At 40.9% G+C, this 10,802-nt stretch overlaps 1 long non-coding RNA gene across 1 annotated transcript; it reads right to left on the minus strand.

The window, feature by feature from the left end:
- Positions 1 to 1,369: 1,369 nt before the first annotated feature.
- Positions 1,370 to 8,354, minus strand: LOC116800152. Its single transcript, XR_004361178.1, has 3 exons — positions 8,293 to 8,354; positions 5,488 to 5,636; positions 1,370 to 1,703 (listed from the first exon to the last, which is right to left on the minus strand). It is a non-coding gene; the product is annotated as an uncharacterized LOC116800152 (long non-coding RNA).
- Positions 8,355 to 10,802: the final 2,448 nt, after the last annotated feature.

The raw sequence follows: 10,802 nt of genomic DNA on the forward strand, positions 1-10,802 counted from the left end.
GAACTTTTTCCACAGTAAAAAAAACCAGTTAAAAAAAAATAGAGGTGTTTCTTCCAGCAATAACTTTTGTGAGCACAGTGAAGAAGGTCCCAAAGTTCACTCACCCATAGATTTCCCTGAATGAGAAATAACATGTAGAAAGTGGGTGTCTTCTTCCCAGAACACACTCCAGAGTGTTTGAGTATGTACCTCATCCTCCCCCACATTTGTTTGTTTTATCCATCTGTTGTTGCCCCATATTTGATTATGAATTGAAAGCATTCTCCTGAAGCTGCACTCAGCTTTTTAAACTGAAGTGTTTGAATAAGGCTTGTCACTACAGGAAGGATATAGAGGGCATCGCATTACCCAGCTGCCTCCCATCACCCTTTCCCCCCTCCCTGCACCTCAGGGCCAGCAAGCAGTTTGGATGCAAAAGGGGGAAGCTCTAAGCAGCTGCTACCTCTTCCCTGTTTCTCCTGCTGAGCAGCCTCCAGGCAGAAGAGTGGCTCTGTTGCTTGATTTCAGGTTGAAGGAGCCTGAGGGCAAACAGAATGGTTCATTGGGCTGTTTAAGCCTACAGTGGTACATTAGTAGAGGATGGATTTCCCCCCCATCCTACACAACCACAAAGGACAGGCAGACAAATATATGAAAGAGGGGTCATGTGGCTCCCCAATTCCCCCTGCCCCAGCCACAATGCCTGATTAAAGAAATTATCCTAAATTTTCCCAGATGAATATCCCAAGGAAATGCACACCGTCCTAAAAAGTATTTCTTCTGGAAGAGTTTGCAGAAGTAGGATGTTTTGGCAGTACTCTAAAGCTGGGAAGTCCCCCCTTTCAGGGGACTTTCCAAGAAGGGGCATTTGAGGGTGATCTTCACTCTCTTTGCACTGGCTGAACTGACCTATGAAATAACCTGTTGAAGTCTTGGGCTATAAAGGAGCTTCCTCGCTCCAGCCAAGTGTCCTGCAGAACAAGCTAAAACTCTTCTGCTTGGCCTAGAGCAGATTTCCCTGCTGCTGCCAGAGTATGACAAAAACCATCAGGCTGCATGGCAGCCAGCAGAGCTGGGAACATCCATATTGCTTGTGCACTGTTCTCAAGGGAGAAGAATATAAATCTTCTAAATGTACAGCCTTTTTATTAAGAAGTTGTTTGGTTTTTTTCCTGGATTAGTCCAATAAGCCATTTTCATTTGATAATTAACAGGGGCTGTTTCAGGTAGCAAATTTTCTGCTTTGTTCTTCACAACATGAGGAAATTTCTTTTAAAAACAAATTTTGAACTTCAAAGCTTTATAACCTGACACGAAACACAGCACACACAAACCACCCATGCTTCACATTTTAGCCATTTGCAGAGCCCAAAAGCGGTGTGGAGCCGGATGACAGTAAGGGGATTGAAAGAGATTTTCTGTGCGGGCTCCTGCTGCAGCCAGATTAGATGAGGGAATTAGAGACAGGGTGCGGTTCCCACCTCGAATGCCTCTCCTGCAGTTCACAGACCTTCGCGCTGCCTTATTAACATGCACTTCCCTCTCTCCTTCCAAATATGCAAACTGCACCCTCTTCCAGGTCCCTCCTTAGCTTAAGGGTGCTGGCATGTTCTCTGCTGACTTTCTGGAACCCAGGGATTTCCAATTATTTCCACATCCTCCTCCTGTTTCTCTTCTGGCTGTGGTGCCTTTGGACTGCCTGCTTGACTTCTCACTTCTCAGATCTGCAAGGCAAGGGCAGAAATGCCAAAAATTAAGAGAGAAGAGTAATATTTGAACAAGGCAGAAGGGAAGAGGAACAAATATAAATTGCCTGGAGCCAAATCTGTTTATTCTCTCTATCTTGCCCCTTTCTAAAGGGGCAGCCTTCTTGTCTCCTCAGGTTCTTGTTAAGCTTCCCAGCTATCTTTTATTCAACATCCAGCTCTGTCTCTCAGTTCTTAGGAGGCAATGAGGAGTGTCTTTTTTGCCTTCAGGCACAAAAGGCTGCATCAGGGTGAGGTACAAGCAACATGCTTTATTAGAGTATGTGGCATCACACAGTGCAGCACATTTGAGAAGTTTTGAACATACTATTGCAACATTTGAAATTCTTGCATTAGGTGACATCTTACCAGACCAAAAGTTGATCCCAATCTGATAAGCAGTTGTTGCAGAGCCTGCACCAAGGGCCTCTCCATCACTCAAGTCCAAGAGTTCCCTCATCGAGATACCAGCTTGGCCCATCAACACAGCCCTAGCTCACTCCCTTGGCTTTCCAATGTTTGTCTAATTGCTTTTCCATTTTGCTGTGTATCAGAGATACTCGTCACACTACATCTTCCAGACTAGAAAGTTGGTGGCTATAAGCAGTCTCCTTCAAGCCCTTCCCTGGCCAAGGCTACAAAGGACCTCCACCCTCATGCTTGCTGCTACAAGCAGCTACCCCCTACTACAAGCAACCTCCTTCACCCTTTTCCCAGGCCAAGTGTTGCAGGGAGGGAAGGGGAAGGAAGGAAAAGGAGATATCAAATGGACTTATTGTTCACAAGAAGGGTGGGGGAAACAGAGGGAAAAGCTGACCTGAGAGGCATGGCTCTTTAAGTTTCCTCCTTCTCCTGTAAGGACAGTTTCTGCTGTTCTCACACTTCCCCACTCCAGTCCCCCACACTAATCCAACTCCTACTCCTAAAAGGAGAGGAAGAACTGTGCCTGCCTTTTGCGGAAGTTTGAATGCTTGTCTCTAGGAAGTCAGTCAATCAAAGCAGCCCTCCACACTGGCAAAGCTGGGCATCTTGTGAAGGCCTCCAGTCAAGTTATCAACAGCACTGTAGGTCTTTATATGCCTATCTGTTAGAGTGCCAGAGTAAGACAGAAGCCAAGCATTTATCTGGTTAATTGCTCCTTTCATTTTCTACATTATTCCCATTTCAAAATCTGTATGTATACATTTGTGGGCCCTAACAATAGCATGTTTGTGTGACTCCAGCTGACCAAACAACAGAAGTTATTTATAACTACAGATGACCAGACTCTTCTGTATTTTCATTTATGTAATTTTCCTTAGATCATCCATTGGAAAGGGGTCATACTTTCATGTTTCTCACACACAGAGGCCCTGTAGGTTAGCACACAGGAGATGAACCTTGGCAGCCTGCACTGCTGGACTGCCTGAAGAGGAATTTACACTGCAGCTGTCTGAACCAAGAACCCTCAGAGGCCGAGGGTTAGATAGATGTTCTCAGTGCCACACCAGGCAGCAGGTGGCTGGAACGGGAGGACTGATGATTCTCAGATATAAAGCTTTGGAAAATTGGTACTCATTCATGGGTTTTTTTCTTTTGTCAAGGCTTACTGGCATTTCAGAGGAATAGGCAATGACTGAGAAATTTCAGAATGAGTGAGTGGAATATTGAGAAGTGGCATTAAGTAAACAGGATAAATGACCGTAAGGGGAAACCTCTTGTTCTTAGACAGTAAACAGAGCTACAGCATGTCCATCCCTGCTAACAGAGCATAATTTCCCATCCACATAAATGTACTGAATTCAAAAACATTTTTAATATTTTTAGATGCTTCTCTCTATACAAGCTTGAATGGGAAAAGGCATGGGTTTACTTGATGACAGTTGGGACATCAAAGACTACCTCTCTGAGGCTCTTTTACCTATAAACTTCTCACATTATATGGAAGGCTTACAGCAGGTAAAGCATTTTCTGTAGTCCCTTCACCATCCAATAATACTATCCAGGGCATATTAATTCAAACAAACATACTATAAGCAAAAAAGACAATTTGCAAAATCCCTTCCTTCTATCTAGTAAGAAGAGCTGTTCCCCACAAGGCTTGTACAAGAGGACTGAAGTTCAGAAGAGACAAGAGACACAAAGGGAAATGCTACGTCCAGGGTCTCCTTTTAGAGTTGCACATCAAGATTCAGAGCAGCCAGACGGAGACAGCAGCATATTTTACAGTATACACTGCATGAAATAGGCCTCACAGCTAATCCTAGCAGACATATACTCAGCCAGAGCATATCTACAAAATAAAGCCACGAGATCTTTTACTTAAAATACAGAGAATTAAAGAATTTGGTGATTAAAAATACACAATAAAACTCATAGATGGCAGTAAACAGGGCAAAAATGAAGTAATTGAGGTTTCACTCCATTATTTTAAAGCACCATAGACCTTCTTATTTGGTCCAGCCCAAATACCAGAGAAAAATATATTGAAAAATTCAAAGAAAAAACAGGGATCTCTTTGGGGTCCTTAAATATTAACCTGCACTGATGAGGCCATGTCCATGCAACTGAATGGCAGTGTTGTTCTCTAGTACAAAAGCTTTTCTTACTTACAGGGCATTTTCTGAAGAGTTCAGAAAAGGGAAGCCAGATGGTATTGGGAATTCTGATATCACAGCCATGGAATGCCACACACTTATTAGCCAAGTGTTTCCATCCCTCTGTATACATGACTCTTTCCTCAAGCCAATACTTTTCATAACCTCTTGCCCTTTCCATGACATCACAGCTATTTAGTAATATTTACTTTTTTTCCCATCTTGTAAAATGTATAATGCCACTGCCTTGCTAGTTCGTGACTGATCCCCACGTAGATCAACTCAAACTCAACAAGTAGTTCACAGAGTTTGTGTTCCCTGAATTACTTTCTTCCAAGTATGTTAGTCAATACCCCCTAAAAGACATCCAAATGATGAATAAGGAAGAGGAGGTACCAGAGCTTTTTAAGCTGCTGTCTGGTGCCTTTAGTCTTAGGCACCAGTCTCACAACTGAATTTACTGGAAGAGCTTTTATCTTTTGGAAACCAATGCCTTCTGGGCTAACAACTGAGAATACATACTTGGCACCATATCCAACACAAGGTTGCAATTAGCAGACACTATAGCACTTCTGTTCAGCAAATAACAATCAAAGTTCATTACTAAGGGCCTATTCCCAATATTGCTGTCTAGTAAAACTAGACATTATTGTAACTGCTATATGGTCCGGGCCAGATAAAGTTCTCTTCCTCATGTCCAGTTGCAAGAACCATGAATGCTAGCTAAAGTGCCAATTTGTCGACATGTTAAAGTCTTTCTTTAGAGAAGAGCAGCAAAGAAACAACTGCAGTATTTAAAACAGAAAGAAGACTGAAGGTGCATTTATCCTAATCCCCACTATAGAATGTATTGTGAATTATTTTTTCCAACATATCTATTAAAATGGATGACTGTCCAGAAGAATTTAATCAATAGTCAACTTAGGAGGCTACACTTTCAATATGAGAAAACTGTGATGCCCATTGACTGTTGAGAAATTATCTTGTAGAGAATAGTGAAAATTTAAGAATATAGTTGTATTTCTTCAGATCCTGAAAAGTTTGTGCTGAAAGAAAAGTTGATTTGAAATAGGTACACCTAATTTTTACCAAGTCCAGAACTGTGTCTGTAATAATATGTATTTTGCCAGGAAATTCCAGGAATATAGATTTTCCATACTGAAAATCAAAACAGAAGTGTCACAAACCTGCCTAGCTTCCACGTAGTACCGCATGGGTACCTCAGAAGCTTTGTGCTTTGCATCCTCTCTCCTTAGCATGAGGTCATCTACAATCTCTGCCTCTGAAAAAGGTGCTTTGTGGCTCCTACTGCCTCTAGCAAATTCATATAAAGGATCTGAAATACAAAAGCCTAGTGTGTGAATAGAGTACACCAGCGTAGAACTCCTATTGTCTCTCTAGTGCATTGGATTTTCAAAACTGAAAACTTTCTTAGAAATCTTACAGACTAGAATAATGTATAGAATGAAGTGTAATACTGGCCCTTAGTTCTCCTTTTAACCTTGAGGAGAAAAAGCTGAGAAACAGCTTGGAAAAGCTTGCTTACAGAAAGAAATGCATTTCTAAAGTGTTTTAAACTGTCTGGACTTTATGGAATTTCTGGACTCCTTGGTAACTTTCTCTTAGTGACGAGAGTCTTCTTTATCAATTAGACATCAGTCCTATCATGGCAGAACGATCATTGGATAGTGACAGATTATGTAGTAAGATCAATGTAAGTGCAATCATTTTCATTTAAAAAAAAAAAAAGGGAAAATAGTAAATCAAGAAATGCTATGTCAAGAAGATTTGTGGATTTGTGTACATGTGGAAACACTACAGAGAACATCACCAGTAGCCAGGCACCAGGAGGGGAACAGATGAATTACACAAAATTTAACACTCATACTTCCCCACCTGCATGGGATCTCAGGTATCAAAAATGTAATTTTCAATCAAGGTACTGGTGCTGCTGTTGGGATTTGAGGTTAGCAGCTCAGCTTTTAAAATTCAGCCCAGCTTTCACAGATTTCTTTCCTGGGAAGTGGGAAGGGAAAAACAGACCTGTGGGGAGGAAGCTGTACAGAGGCAGGACCTGCATTCTCCCCCAGGGTGCTCACACTTTATGACACACTCACTGCCCATGGCATTGCTGCCGGAGACATTCTTGAGAAACTTGAAAGAATACAGCAAGTGTCTGGTAAAATATGCAGGGATCTCTGCAAGATTCAGGCCAAGCACTGAATCTTGCAGTGTTAGTTTGCTTCATAAAAACTGCAGTCATTATTCTCTGGATGGTCAAAGACACATAGAATCATAAAATGATAGAACCATTTACGTGGGAACAACCTTTAAGATCACTGAGTCCAACCATTAACCCAGCACTGCCAAGTCTACCACTAAACCAACAAAGACGGTTTAGGCCGCCCATCGCATGTGGGAAGGCTTGGGTAGGAAATCTGTCACATAGGTTTGTGTAGCACCTCTGCCCCAGCTCCAGATGTTGGAGGCGAAACCATACAAGACAGAATTATAGACCTCAGAAGTATGCGTGGTCTTGTCTATCCCTCATCTGCCACCAGTACTAACAGTGATCTGTCCAGCGTGGAAGTACAAGTTCAAAAGCCTTTCCACTCTCTCTGCTGACTTCTATGCAGCTGCTAAGCTTATGCATGATATGTTTATGTTAAGGGTTCGGGGTAAACGGAGCTTATTTTGCGTAGCTGTCTGAAAATGTCCCATCCCCTCCTTCTCAAAAATGGGCAAAAGACCAAATATTTTTGTAAAGCTTTTCAAATCCTATAGTCTACAGAAAACGTTAAATCTTCTAAAGCAAAATTGAGTATTTGCAGAGAAAGTGGGCATTTTTTCTGGGAGAATGTTAAATTGTTAAAAATGCTGAGTTTAAAAGTTTTCAGATAATCCTTATCATCAAGCTACACTAAAAAGTAGGGACAATTCTGCACAAATTCTGTACCTTCCAAATGGTTATATATTCCTTTAAACATTTGCTTCACACAGGCAGCATAGTGTAAATTCTTAGTAAAAATGAGGACTAGTAACAGCATTGCACATAGTGATGGGTTTCTAATGTACCTCATATTTATTTTGGTCTCAGACCCATCATGAGAAGAGAAAGAGTTTGTAATTTCTTGATGAAGTAATTTAGTGAATGGGGGGCAAACAAAGTAATTTAATTACTGGCTTGAATAATTTATGTAACAGCCATGCAGTTCTTTTATCTTCTGTTAGACAATGTCTTCATTTTTTTATGTCTCATACTTTAACACAGTGTGTCACAGTGCTAAACTCAAGATGTGCAGAAAGCCCAGGGTCTCTGTAACAGAGAATCAAACTGCAAATTAATTAATTCCTCTTTGCTGCTTAGAATCAGGACTGGTAGGCATAGCTTTTTCCAAATTTTTTTTCACCTTGAAATTCATAAGTGTACTTAAGATATTTTCTTGTAGGCAGTACAGTATTGCAACAACCCTTGCACTGGACAGTACTGAGGTACTCCAGAGACAAGGTGGGGAATGGTGTGAGCTGGGTTCAGCACAATGCTCATGTTGGGCCATTGAAAAGTCTGGTGAAGAGGTCCACATCCACAGCTCCATGAGACCATGCAAAAGGATGCTAGATCACGTTAAGAAAATGGCACAGGATAATCTAAGGCCATAGGTGACTGGAATCTCAATTAGAATCTACTCATTGATGTCATCGGGAATGTTCATCTTCAGCATCAGTGAATCTGACTTTCTTTAGCTCCAAGGCCTGGAGACCCCTCTGCAGAAACAATTAATATCATTTAGATATTTCTGTCCCATTATTACTCTTATTCTGAAGCACAGATTGCATACAGGAACTCTTGTTTTTCAGGCGTTGAAAATCACAGAAGTTGAAAATCAAGGATGAGAAATAACCTAGTGTTATTAGCTCTGTTCAAACACCATATTTATCTTCTAGGCAGGAAAAAATGAAGGATGAGACATTAGTGAACTAAGCCCCATTACCTCTCAGAAAAGATTACATGGGAATGCAAATGTCCTGGTATAATTCACAGATTCCTTCAGTTCACAGGAACAGCAGTAAAAAAAGCAAAATTGCTCCATATCCTGTAGAGAGGAAATTAAAGGTATCAGGAAGAGAAGAATGTGCTGTGTGGTGCGAAAATGCTGTTTTGATTCCTGATGCTAAACATCTGCCATATTTTTTTGTGGAATCACTTGACTTAGTGAGAGAATAGCATCTTCAGGATTGTGCAAAGTCTATTCCAGACTCAAGCTGTCTGAATTGGCAGCTGTGGGAACACCCACAGGAAGCATGGGACCCTGGAAGAAAAAGTGTAGGAGTACATCCTGTGGGGATAGATAAAAGTCAGAGCCGGGCTATGGGAACCTCTTCAGAACAAACATGCAAATACAGTTTCGCAAGTCAAAGTCCCAACTGTTTGTTTAGGGATTTTTTGGTTATTTGTTGCTTTTATTTGACTTTCACAGAACAGAAACAGAAAAAGGAACTAAGGAAAGAAAAAAAAAGATGAATGAAATCAAAACCCTAGATGTTTTCTTTATTGCTTGGTGTGAGTTCATGTGCTTCATGTGCAGTGCCACAGCTTGCTTCTTTTGCCTTGAGGTGAAGATTGTCATGACATACCTATTTCTGGTCCACCAGGTTTGATAGTCTGTCTCCACACACAGAGCAGTGCTAGAGCAGAGCTGCTTGTAATTTCTCACTGTCACTGTTTCACGGACAAATGCCTCCTCTCATCCACGTGAAATCTTACAGTTCCTGAGGAAGAGTAACAAAGGGAAAGAATTTTATCCGTTTCTTAATTAGTAAGTGCTCCCAGTCACCAGAATCAAATAGCAATCAACGTCATGCAAACAGAGAGCCTCCCATGAATACCAACAGGTGACCGAGAGACTCCTTGCCATAAGAACACGCACTCCCTTGTCCTTTCAGCATTGCAGTGATATGCTTATCTTTCTTCTTACCTTTACATGCCCTGATGAGTAAGGATAGAAGGATTTGGTTTTATCTTGCCTAAAAAGACATTTTCTTTTACTGTTTGTACACAATATTTTTCTCAGCCTTTCAGCCAACTTTCTGCTGTTTGTACAAATTATATCCTGCAAAATCAATGCCCACAGATTGATTGCACATTGTGTCAATTAATATTTCTTTTTGTTTCTGAACGTTCCTAATTCCTATATCACTGGAAGGTTGAGAAGGAGGTTTAAATTGTCTTTCAGCATGCTATCTATTTTCCTTGTGTGACACATGCTGTATGTTCTCTTGTTCTTTTTACTTTCTTGCATAAATAATCTTTTCAATGTCTTCATACAAGGAGTATGTTCTGTGTAGTTCTCTGCTATTCTCACTCCTTGCCTGGAGATTGTTTCTAGTTCTGTGTCTTTTTTTGACATGAGGTTACTAAACCAAATGAAATAATCAAAGTGAGAGGACATGGCATCTCAGATGCAATATGTAATACTCTCCATGTGATTGTCTACCCACTTCTAATGTGCAGTCTAATAAGTAATTTTTTTCTATCACATGCCCAGAACAGACATTCACTGTGATGTCCATGATGACTCCTAGGCCTTCTAGTTTCCCAGGAGGTTACTACTACATTCAGAACCCATTCATATAAAAAAAATAATTTAAAGTGTATTTTCATGTCCTTCTGTTGTTAGTTTCTTTAAAAAAAAAAATAGGAAAGAAAGAAACAAATAAACCACCAGCTCAGTGGAAGTTTAAAGAAGTAAACATTTTACAAGTTATCATGCAGTGTGGAGAATTGGTGACCATCTCTCAGTGTCCCTTTTGATTCCCCAAATGCTGATGGGAAATATTCTGGAGGCACAAATAGACTGCAGATGTTGGAGAATACATCTTAGAATTCTGCTGAACATATTACCCTACTGGGAGGCTGTTTTGAGTCTCCAGGGACATTCCTCTGAGAGCCCAGCTGATTGTCTCATATTGAAACAACATGTCCAAGATACATTCCAAGTAAAAGAAAATAGAACAGGGGTACTCTGACCAAATATAAATCAAGGGGCTAAAGGGCAGTTTATCTTCCGTCCTTCTAGCATTTCTTTTCTCCCCCTATGAATACTCCCCCCCAGGGAAACAGACCACTGGGTAAATGACTGCCAAACATGATGACTCAGACGTTAGGCACTGTCCCCAAGTGCTTCACAGATGGTGTCTGGATGGGAAACCCAGAGCTTTCGGCACCATAAGCCTTGCTACGTTTTTTTTTTCTCCTTTTTTTTTTAAGTTCACTGCAGCATTACTTCTGATCTCATGTCAAGCCCTTAGAGCACTGTTGCCCCCCACAATGAATTCTGATCCTGACCTTATAACAACCAATGTCATTCGCACATAAAAAAGATAGGAGACAAATCCTAGCAGACCTTGGGGAGTGGGAAAAACAAAGCTAAAATAAACACATTACTTAAAAGATTATCTTGTATCCAATTGAAAAAAAAACAAACTAGCAAAGAGTCTGCTG

Source organism: Chiroxiphia lanceolata, chromosome 1 (assembly GCF_009829145.1).
Source record: "Chiroxiphia lanceolata isolate bChiLan1 chromosome 1, bChiLan1.pri, whole genome shotgun sequence".
In the NCBI taxonomy this organism is placed as follows: domain Eukaryota; kingdom Metazoa; phylum Chordata; class Aves; order Passeriformes; family Pipridae; genus Chiroxiphia; species Chiroxiphia lanceolata.